The following is an 18,455-nucleotide window of genomic DNA, read 5'->3' on the forward strand; positions in this document are numbered from 1 at the left end:
TATCTTAACCTCATTACTTTAACATTTGTTGAGTGCTTACTGGATGATACATTTTGTATACTTCTATTTATTTAGAATGGTTAAAGTCTAAAATCTTTGTAGTTAATTGAGTTTTCTTCTTTAAAATTTAAGGTTTATTTTTATAGAGAGTCTTGCTGTTTTACCCAGGCTAGTCCTGAACTTCTGAGCTCAAGTGATCCTCCCACTTCAGCCTCCCAAGTATTCTCTTAAGAGAAAATGCAAATATAGAAGGTATCAGTTTTTTTTTCTAACAAAGCCTTTTTTTGGTTGACTTTGTATAATTTACCAATGCTCACTCAATTTCTTTCTATGTAAAATAACGATAATGTTATCTATGTCACATGGCTATTGAGTTATTAGAATTAATTAGAACAATGCTTGCAGTGACATTATTGTCCTTTTTTGGAGCCTTTATTCAATTTCTAGTTCTAATCTGTGAGTTTCACTTATTTTACTTAAATCACAGAAATCTTTGACTCTTCTTTTGTTTCTATCCTACTGAAATTTGTCTTTTTTTAACCTACCTCTTACTACCTCTTTCATTTGAAAGCCCTTGTTTAATAATATCACAAAACTGACAAAAACAAGAAATGGGGATAGGATTCCCTATATAATAAATGGTGCTGGGAAAATTGGCTAGCCATAAGTAGAAAGCTGAAACTGGATCCTTTCCTTACTCCTTATACGAAAATTAATTCAAGATGGATTAGAGACTTAAATGTTAGACCTAAAACCATAAAAACCCTAGAAGAAAACCTAGGTAATACGATTCAGGACATAGGCATGGGCAAAGACTTCATGTCTAAAACACCAAAAGCAACGGCAACAAAAGCCAAAATTGGCAAATGGAATCTAATTAAACTAAAGAACTTCTGCACAGCAAAAGAAACTACCATCAGAGTGAACAGGCAACCTACAGAATAGGAGAAAATTTTTGCAATCTACTCATCTGACAAAGGGCTAATATCCAGAACCTATAAAGAACTCAAATAAATTTACAAAAAAAAAACCAAACAACCCCATCAAAAAGTGGGCAAAGGGTATGAACAGACACTTCTCAGAAGACATTTATGCAGCCAACAGACACATGAAAAAATGCTCATCATCACTGGCCATCAGAGAAATGCAAATCAAAACCATAATGAGATACCATCTCACACCAGTTAGAATGGCAATCATTAAAAAATCAGGAAACAACAGGTGCTGGAGAGGATGTGGAGAAATAGGAACACTTTTACACTGTTGGTGGGACTGTAAACTAGTTCAACCATTGTGGAAGACAGTGTGGCAATTCCTTAGGATCCAGAACTAGAAATAACATTAGACCCAGCCATCCCATTACTGGGGATATACCCAAAGGATTATAAATTATGCTGCAATAAAGATACGTGCACATGTATGTTTATTGCGGCACTATTCACAATAGCAAAGGCTTGGAGTCAACCCAAATGTCCATCAGTGGCAGACTGGATTAAGAAAATGTGGCACATATACACCATGGAATACTATGCAGCCATAAAAAAGGATGAGTTTGTGTCCTTTGTAGGGACATGGATGCAGCTGGAAACCATCATTCTCAGCAAACTATTGCAAAAACAGAAAACTAAACACTGCATGTTCTCACTCATAGGTGGGAATTGAACAATGAGATCACTTGGACACAGGAAGGGGATCATCATACACCGGGTCCTATTGCGGGGAGGGGGTGGGGGGAGGGATAGCATTAGGGGATATACCTAATGTAAATGACGAGTTAATGGGTGCAGCACACCAACATGGCACATCTATACATATGTAACAAAGCTGCACATTGTGCACATGTACCCTAGAACTTAAAGTATAATGAAAAATAAAGATGAATTAAAAGCACAAAATAATAATAATTATATCAGCATTCTAAAGATTAGTTTTTCAGTGATCAAAACTTTTAAAATAGAGCATGCCTCTCCAATATGTGTGTTTATTTATAAAATAAACACATGAGTTACTCTAAATAATGAGCTTCACTAATACACAAAGATTTTTGCTTAATACTTGTTTAACTAAACTCTGATTCTCACTCATTTCTTTAATTACTTAATTTAAATATCTCTCAGTGCTGAAAAAGATAACTCAAAATAGAAATGCCTAAATAGAAGAATCATAAGAATAGTTGTTCAAATTTTATCTCACTGATCATTTTCCCATCACATTCACTAATTAAGATTTACTTTGGTGAAAATTCCAAAGAATTCAGTATTATGTTTTAAGTTCGCCAGAAAAACTATATATTCATTGTTACAAATTGATAATTTTTCCAAACCAATGACAATATCTTGCTTTTTTTTTTTTTTTTTTTAACAAATGGTTTTAAAGCCTCCCTAAAGTTTCTGGAAGTTTTTTTTTTTTTTTTTTTTTTTTTTTTTTAAAAAAAAAACAAGTTAGAACTTTTGATTCCAAGTTTTTGTATGTTATTTATGTTTTACATGTGCAGAGATTAGTTTCTTTAAATGGTAGTTCACTTATGTCATGTCTAATAACTAAAGAATGTAACCGGAGAAACATCTCCAAATACCTATTTTCTAAACAGTTTGCCTACCACACATTTATTTATGAGAGCATTGGCCTGCTATTTGTTAAATCATCCCATTTTTCTTAGTTGCACAAATTAAATGTATTTTGTTTTTCAAGAGCTGATGGGTGGCATACCATGAAAAAGATACTATCTTATTTGTATCTATCAGAATACTGATGCTAGACCAACAAATGTGAACCTCTTTTCTTTCATAAAGGAAAAAATTGTAGTCTATCTTTAACGTCTAATACCCATTTACTCTTCTCTCTGGATAACTATAAGCTGTGCAGAAAAAGAAAAGTTTCTTTGTCACTCCTCAAATTTTAACAAATTACTACAAAGGCAAATATAGTTTAGAAGTATTGACTTTATACAATTAGACTCATCAATGACATTTACCTGTATGTCTTGCAGCAACGTTTTTGGGCAGTAACTGACCTAAGAAAAATGTAGTAAATGAATTTCAATTGTAATATTATCATTAAATAGTGGACATAAATCTGTATTTCAAATAGTGTTCTAAATAAAGTCTTCTGTATTTTTTGAACAACTTCGTTTTATAGCTGATTAAATTAGAATTATTTTCACCTGTCGATGCTTTTCTTTTCGTTTTTTGCTTATGCTTGCATATTTGGCATTATCTCAATACTCATTGAAGCTTGAGGGAGAAGAGACTTTCAAGCTGCTTATTAATCTTATGAAGATCAGTTTGGTTAAAGCTAAATAAAATATTTGTAAACTACTTAATTTAGAACACATAAACTGCAATAAGCTTAAATGCAGTGAAAATGAATGTGGAGGTTCTAAGTGCTTGCCTGCTATAAAACTAACCTTCCCCCCCTCCAGTATCCATAGCCTATTTTAAAACAAATGTTCACTTGGACCCATTTGGAATTTTTAAAAAATCAGCTACAAACTATATGTTGAATAGCAGCAAATCTCAACTTCCTTCTTTTTTGTAAAAATGATCATAAATAACAGTTTAAACACTTCTCTTACTTCCCACTGGATTAGATACATGTGATTTCTTGTGCTTTGATCCCTCTTTGCAGGTTTTAAACCTAGAAGAGAGATTTAGATGAATTTTGAGTTTTTAACTTTTGGCTTTGCTAGGGATTATTTAGGTATCTTTTGTGTGTATGTGTGTTTGTGTATAATTTGAAAAGTATTATTGACTGCATCTACTTTAAAAAAAACTTGACTAAAAAAGCATATCCACAGAGAGCACTTGATGTTAATACAAAGAAAAGCAACACATGAGGTATTGATTGTGTAATTATGTAGCACACAGCATAATTATGGGTCCTTAGTAAATGCTGGATGATGGTTACAATTATTGTCAACTTAATAAATATTGCCTGAAATAATACAATTTTAGCCCACCTTCTTTTCAGATATTCCCTGAGAAAGCAAAAAAAAAAAAAAACAAAAAACAAACAAACAAAACAAACAAACAAAAAAAAAAAAACAACAATCATATCTGTGGAAGTTTACTTTTATTTTAGTCTGGAGGGAAATGTCAACCAGGAGTTTAAGGTTTTGTTGATGATCTGTCTTTATTGTGGTTGTAATACTGCTTTAGTGATGTTGAGGAAAAAGTAAAATTAAAGGTGATCTTTTATAGTGAGCATGAACTTCTAAGAATTTCTGAAAAGCCAAACATTTGCATTATGAGAGAAGAGTATCAAAATTTCCTAAAGAACACTCTAGTAGAAATAATACTGAATGTTTATGGATTTTATGTTTAAATAAGAAAATACTATGTTTATCTACCACATTCATCTCTTGATGTATTGTTAGCCTCCTGACCTCATATGTTTTTTTTACAACTCACTGCATCGACCATCCCTTTTCCTACCTGGGCACCTGAACACAGTATGGTAGAATCATGTAACAGCCCTGTAAATGCACGTTGCTCTAACTTGACAGTGCTATTTTGTTTGAGTCTCCTGGTATAGAACTGATAAGGAGAACTAACATTTTATTATTCTCAGTATTGTATTTGATTGTGTTCTCATTATCTTATCTATACTATGTTATTTTCCTTTGCTATATGCACAGTATTCCCATAATGAGATACTGTTCATCTTTATATAACTAGGGCACATGCTAAATCTCTGCAGACATAGTTCTTGGCAAAAGTGTGAGGACAAATTTTATCTGAGAATGGGGCCATCTCAGAGCTGAAAGTAATTTTGACTGCCTTTGGTCATATTATTGCCTTGAAAAAGCAAGGGTAACTTGAAAAATTACCTGGACAATGAGAATAATTTTACCATCATTTTGTAATGGCAAAAATTTGGTTATCATCAATTTCTTTAAATAATGTAAGGTATACATTCATTTAGCCAATTTATAAACAGTTTGTATGTATTTATAAAATACATATATATTTGTTGGCTTGCTAGAATGATCCAGTAATCATGATAAATAGCAAAGTTTAGAAAACTTTATAAGACAATACACATCAAGGAGGTTCAAACAGTTTATGGGACATGGTAATACACAATATGAGTAAGCTATTATTATTTTAATGACCTGCTTATATTCAACGCTTTTAAAAATCTAACCAACTGTACTTTGAAAAGATAATTGTAACATCACATTTTACTCAATACAATTGAGTTTTAGGTACTAAATGCCCTAATTTATTTCTAAACATTATGCCTATGAGCACTAATGACTATTTTGTTTTCCAGTTGACATTGTAAGTTATATTTATGTTAGTTTGCTTTTTAATAAACACAATTTTATTCTAAGATTAAACCACAGAAAGAAGAATTTTATGACTGGCAAATTATGGGTTAACAAATATGTTTATTATTGCCTATTAGTCAGCAAATTATTTTCATTCTTTGAGCTAATTGTATATACTTCTGTTACTTTCATTCAATGCAAATGTGTTTTGAATTCAGATAGGTAAATTCCATGATTATCCTGTATGATATTTTGTTTATTTTTTCACAGAGAAGTGATAGTAAAAATAATATTTTTGTATATATAGTAGAATATTTGAGCTTGTCCTCCTTATGTTGTTCTTCTGTGCTGTTTTTATCATGGGAAATGTAGGCTGTGAATGAGTGAATGAAAGGGAGAATGAATTGAATTAAATAATACTTTGAAGAATTTGGTTTGGATGTAAAAAAATGGTATCAGTTAATTCCAAAAGGAATATAACTAAGAAAATTTAAGGATAAATCATTGTAATAGAAATGCAAAGATGATGGTATAGAGGAGAGAGGATTGTCATGAGTCTTACCTGGAGTTGAGATGAGGGCTGAGGTTAATATTATATAATTATATACCAAGAAATGGCATTTTAAGATGTCTTGCGAAGTGGGTTGGAGGAAAGGTTGACTATATGAGAAATAGTGAGAAGTTGACAGAGTTTCCACATTGCACATGTAGAAATATTGACGTGTTTCACACTTCCACATAACAAACATTTTATTCATGATTTTCAGTTTGTGAGGGAAAATCAGGGGTTTTTATTTCCATTGTATAACTGGGTAGAGTGAGGTTTAGTAGGTTGAGATGTTTCAGGATACATTGATTGAATTGTCAGAGCTGAAACTAAAACTTTAGACATGCAAGACTAATTCAGTATTCTTTCTATCACACCCACCGCCTTCCTGAAGAATGAACACTATTGTCTTTGTGTTCAAATTAGAGTGTTAGTGATGAGTTTGGATTCCTAGATCTTTTATAATTTCTGATGTGTATACTATGTCAGGGGCCGACATGAAGAAAATCAAAGAAATAAGTGGTCAGTTTTCTCAGTTTGGCATATTGTACACAATTTCTTAAAGTAGATTAATGTATATAATTTATACTTATGCTGAGAACCTTGAAAAAAGAAAAAAAAAAAACAAGATTTTACAGCCTTAGCAATTTTTATTCTTTTCTACTTCTCTTCCTCATATGTCATCTTATCTTGGAAATCAATAAAAAGGATTCTCTTTTAAATCCATTTATGTTCAGATTCAACTCAGAATTCAACAAGTGCTTCAAAAAGACAAACTAACCTAGTTCTCTAGACCCCAGGAATTTGCTCTGCTGGATATAGATGCCATTTTAGATTCTTGTGTGTCCCAAAGCTTATTTCTGAACATAGTTTCTCTTTTTAATACAATCTCCATCTTTCTTCTCTTATCCTTGCTGACATTTCATTTCAATCAGGGTTGAGACCTCGCCTTCAATCTTTTTGAATCGACTTTTGATGGATACAGGTGGTTTGTTAACAGCGGCAGCACCTATTAGAGCAGTGGTGTCTGTCAGTCTTTGATTTTCTCCCTACAGGTCATTGTTTATCTTATTCCTGTCTATTTTAGAAACTTCAATGAATTTTAAAAATATATTTAAAAGTCAATTTTCCATTTTGAAAGGGATCGTTTTCTTTTGTTGTTGTTTTCGTTATATCCAAGGACATAGTGTTGTACTTTGATGGAAGTTTTCCTGCTTTATTATCTACTAACATCATCAGAGAAATAAAGAAGAATGTTCTCAGTGTGTAAGCCATATCCTGAAAATGTGCTAACATTTTTGGAAGTTTCACTATTCTTTAAGTTCAATAATGAAACTTCTGATAAGTAAATGTTTCACTTAACTATCTTTTAAGGAAAGGATTATATTTAAAATGACAGGTTTCAATATGTTGTTTTGTCTGACATTATAGATGAATTAATGAATTGTAAACTTTTCTCAATTCAGAAACATTGACTGAAGTTCGTATTTCATGAAATAATGCTAATTTTTCATATGTAGACAAAATAAGAAAATCATAAATCTCAGGAATTTAAGAACAAATTCCAGGGCTACTTTGCTACATAAAATTAGTGCACAAGAACAGGATATAATCTCATAATAAAGATTGGACTAGATAAACCTGAATAATTAATCCTAGATTGAATGGCCATGAGATGTGAAAGAGGCCTTGGGCTCACAGGTATTTGCTTGAAAATTGTAATTAAAGAGAGGGCAAGGAAACCAAACAGCCAAAAACTTAGACAGTTTTTGCTGATAACAGTGGAGGTATAAATTTTTGTGGATTGTAACAGGGCAAGATTGGCTGGATTAAAGCAGGTATCACATCTTGGGTTGTAATTTGAAAGAATACTCACAGATTGATGAAATCTGATTAATTTAAGAGATAAGCAAGTTCATCTTGCTTATCAGCCAACAGAACTCGTGAGTTTTGTTATTTTTAATATAATCACCAAACATTGAAATGCAAAAAAATACTGAAGCATGCAGAATAGAGAACTGAGGGAGTATAAAATGAAAGTAAAACAACAAGATTATAATTTATTTTTAAAGTACTTGTCATCTATTCTTACAATCATATTATATAATTTTCTAAGAAATGTTTACAGTTCTTAAATAACATCTCAAGGCAATGTAAAAATATTAACTAATGAGCAAGGAAATAATTACTGATCATATGAAGAAAATTCTCCATATTCCTATATAACATTATTTCATAGAACTTAAATAAAGCCCACCTTGAAAAAAAGTAGTATATAATAAAAAAGTGACCTATTAGTATTTAATTATGCTGAACCAAATAAATGAAATAAAAATGTGTTAAAAATGCAATTTAAAGTGATAGGAGAAATTTGGAATACTCAAAGGCACACACATACACTTATTACACAATAATGCTGTGTAGGTATAAAAACAGGTGTATAAAATAATTGAAAACAGAGTGCAGCATGTATTTATGTACATATGTCTAGAAATGTTCATAGTTTTATAAGTAAAATGACACAAACAACATTGTATATGAGATATATATTGTAGAATTTCCCAGAATTCAATGACAATGGAACTTGATTTTGATGAAGCTGCCCATATCTAGTGTTCTATGTAATACACTACAGGAAACACTAATTCAGGAATTGTTTGGATGGGAAGCCTACCATTTGCTATGAAATAATTTTGTTTACTAGCTGCAAATTAAGCAAATGCCAGAGGTTATTGAAAAAGACATTAATGTTCAAATACTTTACTAATATAGCACTTGGGGGAAATACAGTCTTCCTCTAAGGCAGAAAATGGAGCATACAACAAATATTTCAATTTATATAACTGAAAGTATATTATTATCTTTGAACATATTATGGCTTATAATTCAATTCGAAAGGTGATAAAATAAAAATTTCAATAGAATTCAAATCCTTATTTAAAATGTCACTTGTCGTCTAGTATTACTGCAGTAAACTAAGAAAAACTTGAAATTAGAAAATAATTCAAAGTAACCTTTTTATATTAGGAATCATTAGAAAAAACAATAAGACAATTAACCTCCATTTATCAAGATAAACATATACAGTGGTATTGGAAGTGGAATTAGCAAATGAATTAATGCAGGAAAGACAGTGCAGATACTTCTTGGGGTATTAATGGGAATTTTTTAATATTAAAATTGTGACATTTCAAATTGATATACTTAATGTACTGTTATAATTGACTGGCCATTTGAACTTTATACTAAAATACATCAACCCCTCTAATACTACATTAATAACTAAATTCCAGATAATTTAAAATTCTAAATCTTAAAATTGAAACAATGAAGAAACATCAGATAAAACAAGATATTTGCATATCCTCAGAGTGGAGATGATATTCCTAAAAATACTAGATCCAAAATAAGCACTAAAATTATTTGGTTCTTTTATATATTATAACATAATGATTTGAAACTTTTAATCCCCAAAATGTTAAAAAAACATAGGTGATAGATTCAAAAGAAACACAGTATTTACAACATGTATACAAAGATAAATATGCAGAATATATATAACACTTCTACAAATCAATATAATAATAATACCAAAATGGCAGTGGTAATTAAAGAGAAAGAAAAAATATCTTAATAAGTGATTCACAGGAGAATTAAAAATAGAGAAGCGTGAGAATACAATTAACTTTAAAACAATCTAGGAAAAAGCAAATGAATCACAATAATGGAAATATTAAATTATTTCACTATATAAAAACTATTTGGCAAAGGACATACTCAAATGGTACTGCTAGGTGTGCAAGTAATTACAGATCTTCAAAGGGCAATTATGATTGTCCCTTCCACTTCTAGTATTGTATTATACAAAATAGTTTGGATATGATCAAAGTGTATTCACAAAAATATTATAATTATATATGCAGTCATAAATATTATTTATGTTATTGAAGATATTCTATTAAGTATAAAAGCAAGTCACAAGTTTATAGTATGATTTCTTATTTATATGTACATTTTTAAATTAACAACACAAATAAAAAGTATGAGAATATACATGCATAGCTATAAATACTACTTTCCTTTGCTGATAAGAGTGGGTGTATATAGTGAAGAGAGACTTTCAGTTATCATAGTCTACATTTAGATATTACTTAAAGCTTACATAATGAGTTTTTCTTTATTTCAATACTTTTTAATTTAAAGAAATAAAAAGACATTTTGTAATTTACAGTTATAGAGGTATTTGTTTCTTATACCCTTGCCTGTTACCACTAGCATATTTCAGATAACTTCAATCATATAGGAAAATAGAGAGACTTTTTTCATACCAAATTCTCAATTTCAGCATTATATCTTTTGCTTGTGTGAAATATTTATTTGTTTTACTTCCCCAATTCTCTAATTTTAAATTTTTATAGATGTTTCCAGAATTATAAGATAGTATGATATAAATTGCTTAAATACTACTAAAGAGGGAACACAGACATAAAATATTATTTTACTATATTATCCAGATTTAGCAAGTAATTTCAGGAAGTGTATCCAAGTTACTTATGTTAAACTCTCTTGTACTGGTCACATACTGTCCAAAAACATTCCTCATATATATATATATAAATATATATATATTTATGAGGACTGCAGTGAATCATGAAAAGAGCAGAGTGCTTTTTCGATAAACAACTTTGTTTTTTCTCCAACTCTCAGCTACAAAATGGTGGTTTAATTAAGAGGCAGGCTAGAGGGATTGCTGTGAAGAGAAAGGAAAGCAGAGAGCTTCCAGAGAATAAAAATCATTTGTGTCCTAAACACGTTTTGTCCTAGAGCAAAATTATATCTTTACTTGTTTTTGGCAGATAATCAACATTATTCCCTAACTTTTGTTGCTATAAGTGCAGCAGGTGTACAGATGGATACCTGGGATGATTTGATAGACTCGGATTTTAGGAAGAACAGGCAGCTGCTCTGAGCCACACTCACAGCAGGAGAGGAGTTAAGGGGAGACAACAATGACTGCACGGGGTCTTCTTTCTTGGCAAAAACCTGTTATTTGGCATGAAAGAAGCAATTTCAATATGCTGGTTGATGATTCTACAATGGGGACATGTACTTAATTACAGAGGTGGGTTTTATCCAATAGATTCCCAGAGTCCTTGATACTGGTTTTTCAATGGACATACATCTGTTCAAGAAGTTTTGGACCTCTCAGGGTTGCACTGGAAATCTTCAATTATTTCCATTGAAATCAGAGTGACAATGTGAAGGTCAGTTAAGTAGGAAATGCTGTTGTACAAAAAGCAAATAACAATTTAATCACTCTTAATTTTCTGTGTATGGTACTGACTTTGACATAATGAGAATCAAGGTAAGTTTCACCATTGTTCTCATTTTTAATTGTAGCTGCTCTTTAGCATTATTTTTGTAAACACTGGAAACAACATTAGGAAAATTATATTTGAGAAAGAAACAAAATTTACTTAGTTCAGGATATAAAAAGGAAAAGATACAAAAAGATATGTACTAAAGGCTTTTTATCATAGTTAAGGCTTTCCAAAGTCATAGTGACTTGGTTCACAGTCTCAGAATTTCAAAGTGCACCTAATAATAAGAGTAAGGAATTTGTATATAAAGATTAGACTATTTAAGGAAAAAGAAAGAAATGCATTATATATTGAAATGATATGATAAAACTCAAATTATTTTAGTCAAAATAAATATATCTTATAATAAACAATTAAACTGACAGTCTTATCGCCATAACTCCAGTAAAAGTACCATTGTCAAGATCGCCAAATCTTCAGCCTCTCAGTTCTGTTGGTTTATTCTCAGTCCTCTTCTTGACTTCTTATTCAAGGCAATTGGCAAAGTTCATTTCTCCTTTCTGAAAAGTTAATGAAAGCAGGTGGAGTGTGAGAATGGAAGGACATGTGTCAAAACGTGGAGGAACAACACAAAAGAAAGTTTCTTTTTTTCTCTCCTCTCAGTTTCTTATCACTTTGGCCTGAGGCAGGGACCAGTCAAGAGCTGGATAGCAGAGCATTGTTGCAGGTGGCTAAATGTCTGAATGAATCTGATCTTCTTGGCCAGAGGTATCAGGAAATGTACACCTTGAGGCCTAGACATGATGAGGAAAATCTCAAAGAGACAGCTGAAGAAGAATTCCTGGTTTTATGTATGATCCTTGAAACATCTTATGCTCACCTCTGACTACACAAGGGACAGAACCAAAGTAACATAGCAGAAGGCTTTAGATCTGAACTGATATATATATATATATATATATATATATATATATATATATATATATGAGGGGGGTAGCTATACCATTTCATTTATTTATTTATTTATTTATTTATTTATTTTTCTTCAACATTTATTTTAAGTTCTGAGGGCCATGTGCAGTATGTACAGGTTTGTTACATAGGTAAATGTGTGCCCTGGTGGTTTGCTGCACAGATCAACCCATTACCTAGGTATTAAGCCCAGCATCCACTAGCTGTTCTTCCTGATTCTGTCCGTCTCCACTTACCCCACAGGCCCCGGTGTGTGTTGTTCCCCCACCCCCAAACTGAGATTTTAGCCACCACCCAAATCTGAGAAAATTTTTGGAATGGAGTATGTGTTTTTCAGATGCAAAGCAGCCTAAGGATTGATAGCAATCTTTTCTAACAGAAAGCATGAGAGAATTCGCAGTTTGAAGGTAAATTGGTTGATTCTCTGATAAAACAGGTGAAGAAACATAACCAAAACAAAACCAACATTTTTGTACATGATTGTGACAGGATCCAGATTCTATATAATTTCCTATTTGAAATGTCAGGAAACAATCTAAAATGTTTTTACATACAAAGAACCAGAAAAATGTAGGCATCCATGCACTCATATACTCACCCTTAGCATATGTGTAAAGTAGTTTCAGAATTTTTAGGATGTACTCTCAGGAGAAGCTAATTTACCAACTAGAATACAGTGTTTATGTACAGTGTACTTTATATTTAGACTTGGAGTTTCTAGTCAAAACACTGTTTTCCAGAGTTATTCAAGTTAGCTCATTTTTTTCTACTCTGTTCAGTGTGATTATTTTTGTAATAAAATCAGATTCATTTGTCTCAGTCTACAGAAACAACACAACCAATTCTAAAGAAAAAATATAATCAACAGATGTCAATCCTCAGATGACTGTTAGAATTACTTGGAAATTATTTAATGGAGCTATCATACCTGAATTAAAGATAATTACAAATAAAATGAACAAAAAGATATATATTCTTGGCAGAGAAATAGAAATTATGGAATTAAATATCTAAAATAAAAATTTTATTTGATGATGAACAGAAATTATGAAGAAAAGAACCAGTGATCTTTCAGATAGATCAACAGAAGACAAACAATCAGATGAATGAAAAAAGGGAACCAATGATTGCAAAACTATAAACAGAATCTTGGTACTTATGGGAAATTTTCAAAATTATTGAAATTTGGGTCATTAGAGTTCTAGGAAGATAGGAGAAAGAGTCTGGGGTAGAAATATACATTTGTGGAAATAATGATGGTAATCTTCCTAAATGTGGTAAAAGGCATAAATTTAGATACCAGTAGTCAAGAAGCAGACATCAAATAAAATGAACTGAAAATAAACCTTGCCTAGACTAATCATAGTCAAACTTCCGAAAACCAAAAGTTTTATGTATATAATATATATTAATAATATATAATATATAACATATAATATAACATAATAATATATAATATATTTTATATATGCTAGAAAATAATAGACTGCAAATACAGGAATAATAATTTGTGTAACTGTGGATTTCTCATCAGAAACCAAAGACCAGGAGACAGGTGAATGATGATTTCACCTGCTGAAAAGAAAACACCTCCTAAACTAGAATTGGATATTATCTATACCTAGATCATATGTATCTATATCATCATATATATCATTAATTCAAAAATGAAGTAAAATAAATTCATTACTAAATAAGAGAAAATAAAATAATTTGTTGTTAAAAGCCCTGCTCTAAAAGAAATACTGAAGAAAGTTCTTAAAATTAGAGAGAAATAACAGAGAGAACCTTGGTACAGGAAGAACGACAGAACTGGTAAATCATTACATATAAAAGAGTAGTTTTTATCTTACATTATTAAAAATAAATAAAACTTTATTCACAGGAGGACGTGACTGTTCACATAGAAAATCCCAATAAATTTTCAAAAATATCTACTAAAATTATTAAGTTTAGTAAGAATGGAGAATATAAGGTCAAAGTAAAGTAATAAGTTGTATTTTTAGATATTTGAGTATTTGGATATTGTGTATTAGGATTTTGCCACATAGTATTTATAATAACAATAAAATACATGAAATATTTAAGTATCAATTTTAAAAATGCATGTAGGAACTGCATACTATAAGGTACAAAGCACTAATGAAAACAATTAACTAAGATCTGAGTAAATGGAAATATGCACCATGCTTTTCCATTGAAAAATTACATATTATTAGGATAACAATTTTGCTGCATAGATCTTTAGATTTAATCAAAATTCCCAATCAAAATTCTATTAGGACTTTATATCAAAATTAGCAAGCTATTCTAAAATTCATATGGAGGTTCATCGGAACTAGACTAGGCAAAATAAACCAAAAAATAAAGTTGTGGAAAACATAATACCTAATTTCAAGACTTCAGATAAAGTTACAGTAATCAAGACAGCACATATTGATGAAAGACTGCTAAATCCAAGGTATGTAAGAAAGCATCCAGAAACAGAACTGCAGATATATGGGTAATTGATTCTCAAAAAAGGTGCAAATGCAAATTGAATTATCTTCAGTTCAATGAAGTTGGAACTGTTTCATCTTTCACGGTAGAAACAATGATTTATCTTCTCTGAAAAAGACGTTTAATCTGGACATGAATTTCTTTTTGCAATCTGTAGTACTTTCTTCAGTACACCATCAGTGGATTCATGGGGTGATATCTTTAATATCACAGAACACATATATCTTCTGACCAGGAAATTCACTTAAAATGAGTGGAGTGTGGCAATAGACTTAATTCCACCAAATATATTCATGGTATTATAACATTCATTATCCTACAGCTGACCTAATGAAAATGGAACAATGGAATGGCTACTAGAAACTCAGTTATGCTTGAGCCCAAGAGTTTGTAACAGCCTGGATAACATGGCGAAACCCCCTTTCTACTAAAACAATACAAAAATTATCAGGGCCTGGTGGTGCACCTCTGTAGTCCCAGCTGGAGGGAGAAGGCACTGAGGTGGGATGATAACCTAAGCCCTGGAGGTTGAGATTGCAGCTATGACTCTACAATCAGTTATGATGCTAGCTGGGTGACAACATTTGTTAAGCTGGTGGTTTTATTTAAATTGTAAGCTGGCACAAGACAGGGATGCCCTCTCTCACCACTCCTATTCAACATAGTGTTGGAAGTTCTGGCTAGGGAAATCAGGCAAGAGAAAGAAATCAAGGGTATTCAGTTAGGAAAAGAAGAAGTCAAATTGTCCCTCTTTGCAGATGACATGATTGTATATTTAGAAAACCCCATTGTCTCAGCCCAAAATCTCCTTAAGCTGATAAGCAATTTCAGCAAAGTCTCAGGATACAAAATTAATGTGCAAAAATCACAAGCATTCTTATACACCAGTAACAGACAAACAGAGAGCCAAATCATGAATGAACTTCCATTCACAATTGCTTCAAAGAGAATAAAATACCTAGGAATCCAACTTACAAGGGATGTAAAGGACCTCTTCAAGGAGAACTACAAACCACTGCTCAGTGAAATAAAAGAGGACACAAACAAATGGAAGAACATACCATGCTCATGGATAGGAAGAATCAATATCGTGAAAATGGCCATACTGCTCAAGGTTATTTATAGATTCAATGCCATCCCCATCAAGCAACCAACGAGTTTCTTCACAGAATTGGAAAAAACTGCTTTAAAGCTCATATGGAACCAAAAAAGAGCCCGCATCTCCAAGACAATCCTAAGTCAAAAGAACAAAGCTGGAGGCATCACGCTACCTGACTTCAAACTCTACTACAAGGCTACAGTAACCAAAACAGCATGGTACTGGTACCAAAACAGAGATATAGACCAATGGAACAGAACAGAGTCCTCAGAAATAATACCACACATCTACAGCCATCTGATCTTTGACAAACCTGAGAGAAACAAGAAATGGGAAAAGGATTCCCTATTTAATAAATGGTGCTGGGAAAATTGGCTAGCCATAAGTAGAAAGCTGAAACTGGATCCTTTCCTTACTCCTTATACGAAAATTAATTCAAGATGGATTAGAGACTTAAATGTTAGGCCTAATACCGTAAAAACCCTAGAGGAAAACCTAGGTAGTACCATTCAGGACATAGGCATGGGCAAAGACTTCATGTCTAAAACACCAAAAGCAACGGCAACAAAAGCCAAAATTGACAAATGGGATCTAATTAAACTAAAGAGCTTCTGCACAGCAAAAGAAACTACCATCAGAGTGAACAGGCAACCTACAGAATGGGAGAAAATCTTTGCAATCTACTCATCTGACAAAGGGCTAATATCCAGAACCTACAAAGAACTCAAACAAATTTACAAGAAAAAAACAAACAACCCCATGAAAAAGTGGGCAAAGGATATGAACAGACATTTCTCAAAAGAAGACATTCATACTGCCAACAGACACATGAAAAAGTGCTCATCATCACTGGCCATCAGAGAAATGCAAATCAAAACCACAAGGAGATACCATCTCACACCAGTTAGAATGGCAATCATTAAAAAGTCAGGAAACAACAGATGCTGGAGAGGATGTGGAGAAATAGGAACACTTTTACACTGTTGGTGGGATTGTAAACTAGTTCAACCATTATGGAAAACAGTATGGCGATTCCTCAAGGATCTAGAACTAGATGTACCATATGACCCAGCCATCCCATTACTGGGGATATACCCAGAGGATTATAAATCATGCTGCTATAAAGACACATGCACACGTATGTTTATTGCGGCACTATTCACAATAGCAAAGACTTGGAATCAACCCAAATGTCCATCAGTGACAGACTGGATTAAGAAAATGTGGCACATATACACCATGGAATACTATGCAGCCATCAAAAAGGATGAGTTTGTGTCCTTTGTAGGGACATGGATGCAGCTGGAAACCATCATTCTTAGCAAACTATCACAAGAACAGAAAACCAAACACCGCATGTTCTCACTCATAGGTGGGAACTGAACAATGAGATCACTTGGACTTGGGAAGGGGAACATCACACACCGGGGCCTATCATTGGGAGGGGGGAGAGGGGAGGGATTGTATTGGGAGTTATACCTGATGTAAATGACGAGTTGATGGGTGCTGACGAGTTGATGGGTGCAGCACAGCAACATAGCACAAGTATACATATGTAATAATCCTGCACGTTATGCACATGTACCCTAGAACTTAAAGTATAATAATAATAAAAAATAAATTTTAAAAAAATATGTTTTAAATTTGCAATCAGCATGTGACATCATTTCTCCCATAACCAGAATTTATAAGCCAAAGTGTGGAAATACTTGTTTCCCACCTCTGCATCTTCAGGCTTTTCTGATTCTCAAAGAAACACACTTTCTCTAGGCGACCCAATACAAATTACATTGAATTGGAAGGAGAGTGCTCCTTGGCCATTTTAGCTCAGACAGGCACATAAGGAATCTAATGTACTAGGTGGTATGACAGATCCTGATTATCCAGGTTATAGAATTACTAATATAAAATGAGGTTAATACTGAATATGTCTGGAATCAGTGATCAGTGTCATTTCCTAGTACTAACTTTATATATATATGAAACTATAACAATCGCATATGGGCCAGACTGCTAATGACAAGGACTCCTCTGAAACAACAATTTGGGTCACTTCTCTATTCCCCCAGAAAAAAAAAAAAAACCATGACTGGCTATGGTGCAGACTCAGAGCAATAGAGTAAATGGAAAGATAGTGAGAAAGGAAGTTACAGATACTAACTTTGGCCACACAACTAGCTGAAGAAATGAGGACTGTAGTAGTTACATACTTTTCCTTCTTTGCTTTGATTTGTATATATTTTTATACATCAAACAGTTATTTTTTTTCTTTTTTCCAATCCCCTCTAATTTGACATATGATGTGTTAATAATGGGTAACCCTGTATTTAAGTTAGAGGACATCAAAAGGAGATTGTGACAGGTGTCACATTTGAAAATCATAAGGAGACAGATATAATGACCTAACTTCTATATGAAACTATTCATTCCCATTTTATATAAACTGGCTTATGTTTTTTGTTATTGCTGATACTGTTTTGTTTGTTTGCTTTTTTCCCTGACCAAAATTCTGTGTCCAACGATGCCAGAGCATGCCAATTAGCACGAAGCCAGTTATTCCCAAGGTACTGAGCATGCACAGATCTCTACCACTTCAATCAGTAAATTTTAAAGTATTTAAAGTATTTAAAAAGTAAATTTTAAAGAAGACCATTGACAATAACTTCCAAAAAAAGAAAAAACCATGATCTTTCTGATTCCTGTTGTTACAGCATCTGTATATTTTTGGAGACATTGCCTCTAAAA

This window comes from Macaca fascicularis, chromosome 17 (genome assembly GCF_037993035.2).
Source record: "Macaca fascicularis isolate 582-1 chromosome 17, T2T-MFA8v1.1".
NCBI lineage: Eukaryota > Metazoa > Chordata > Mammalia > Primates > Cercopithecidae > Macaca > Macaca fascicularis.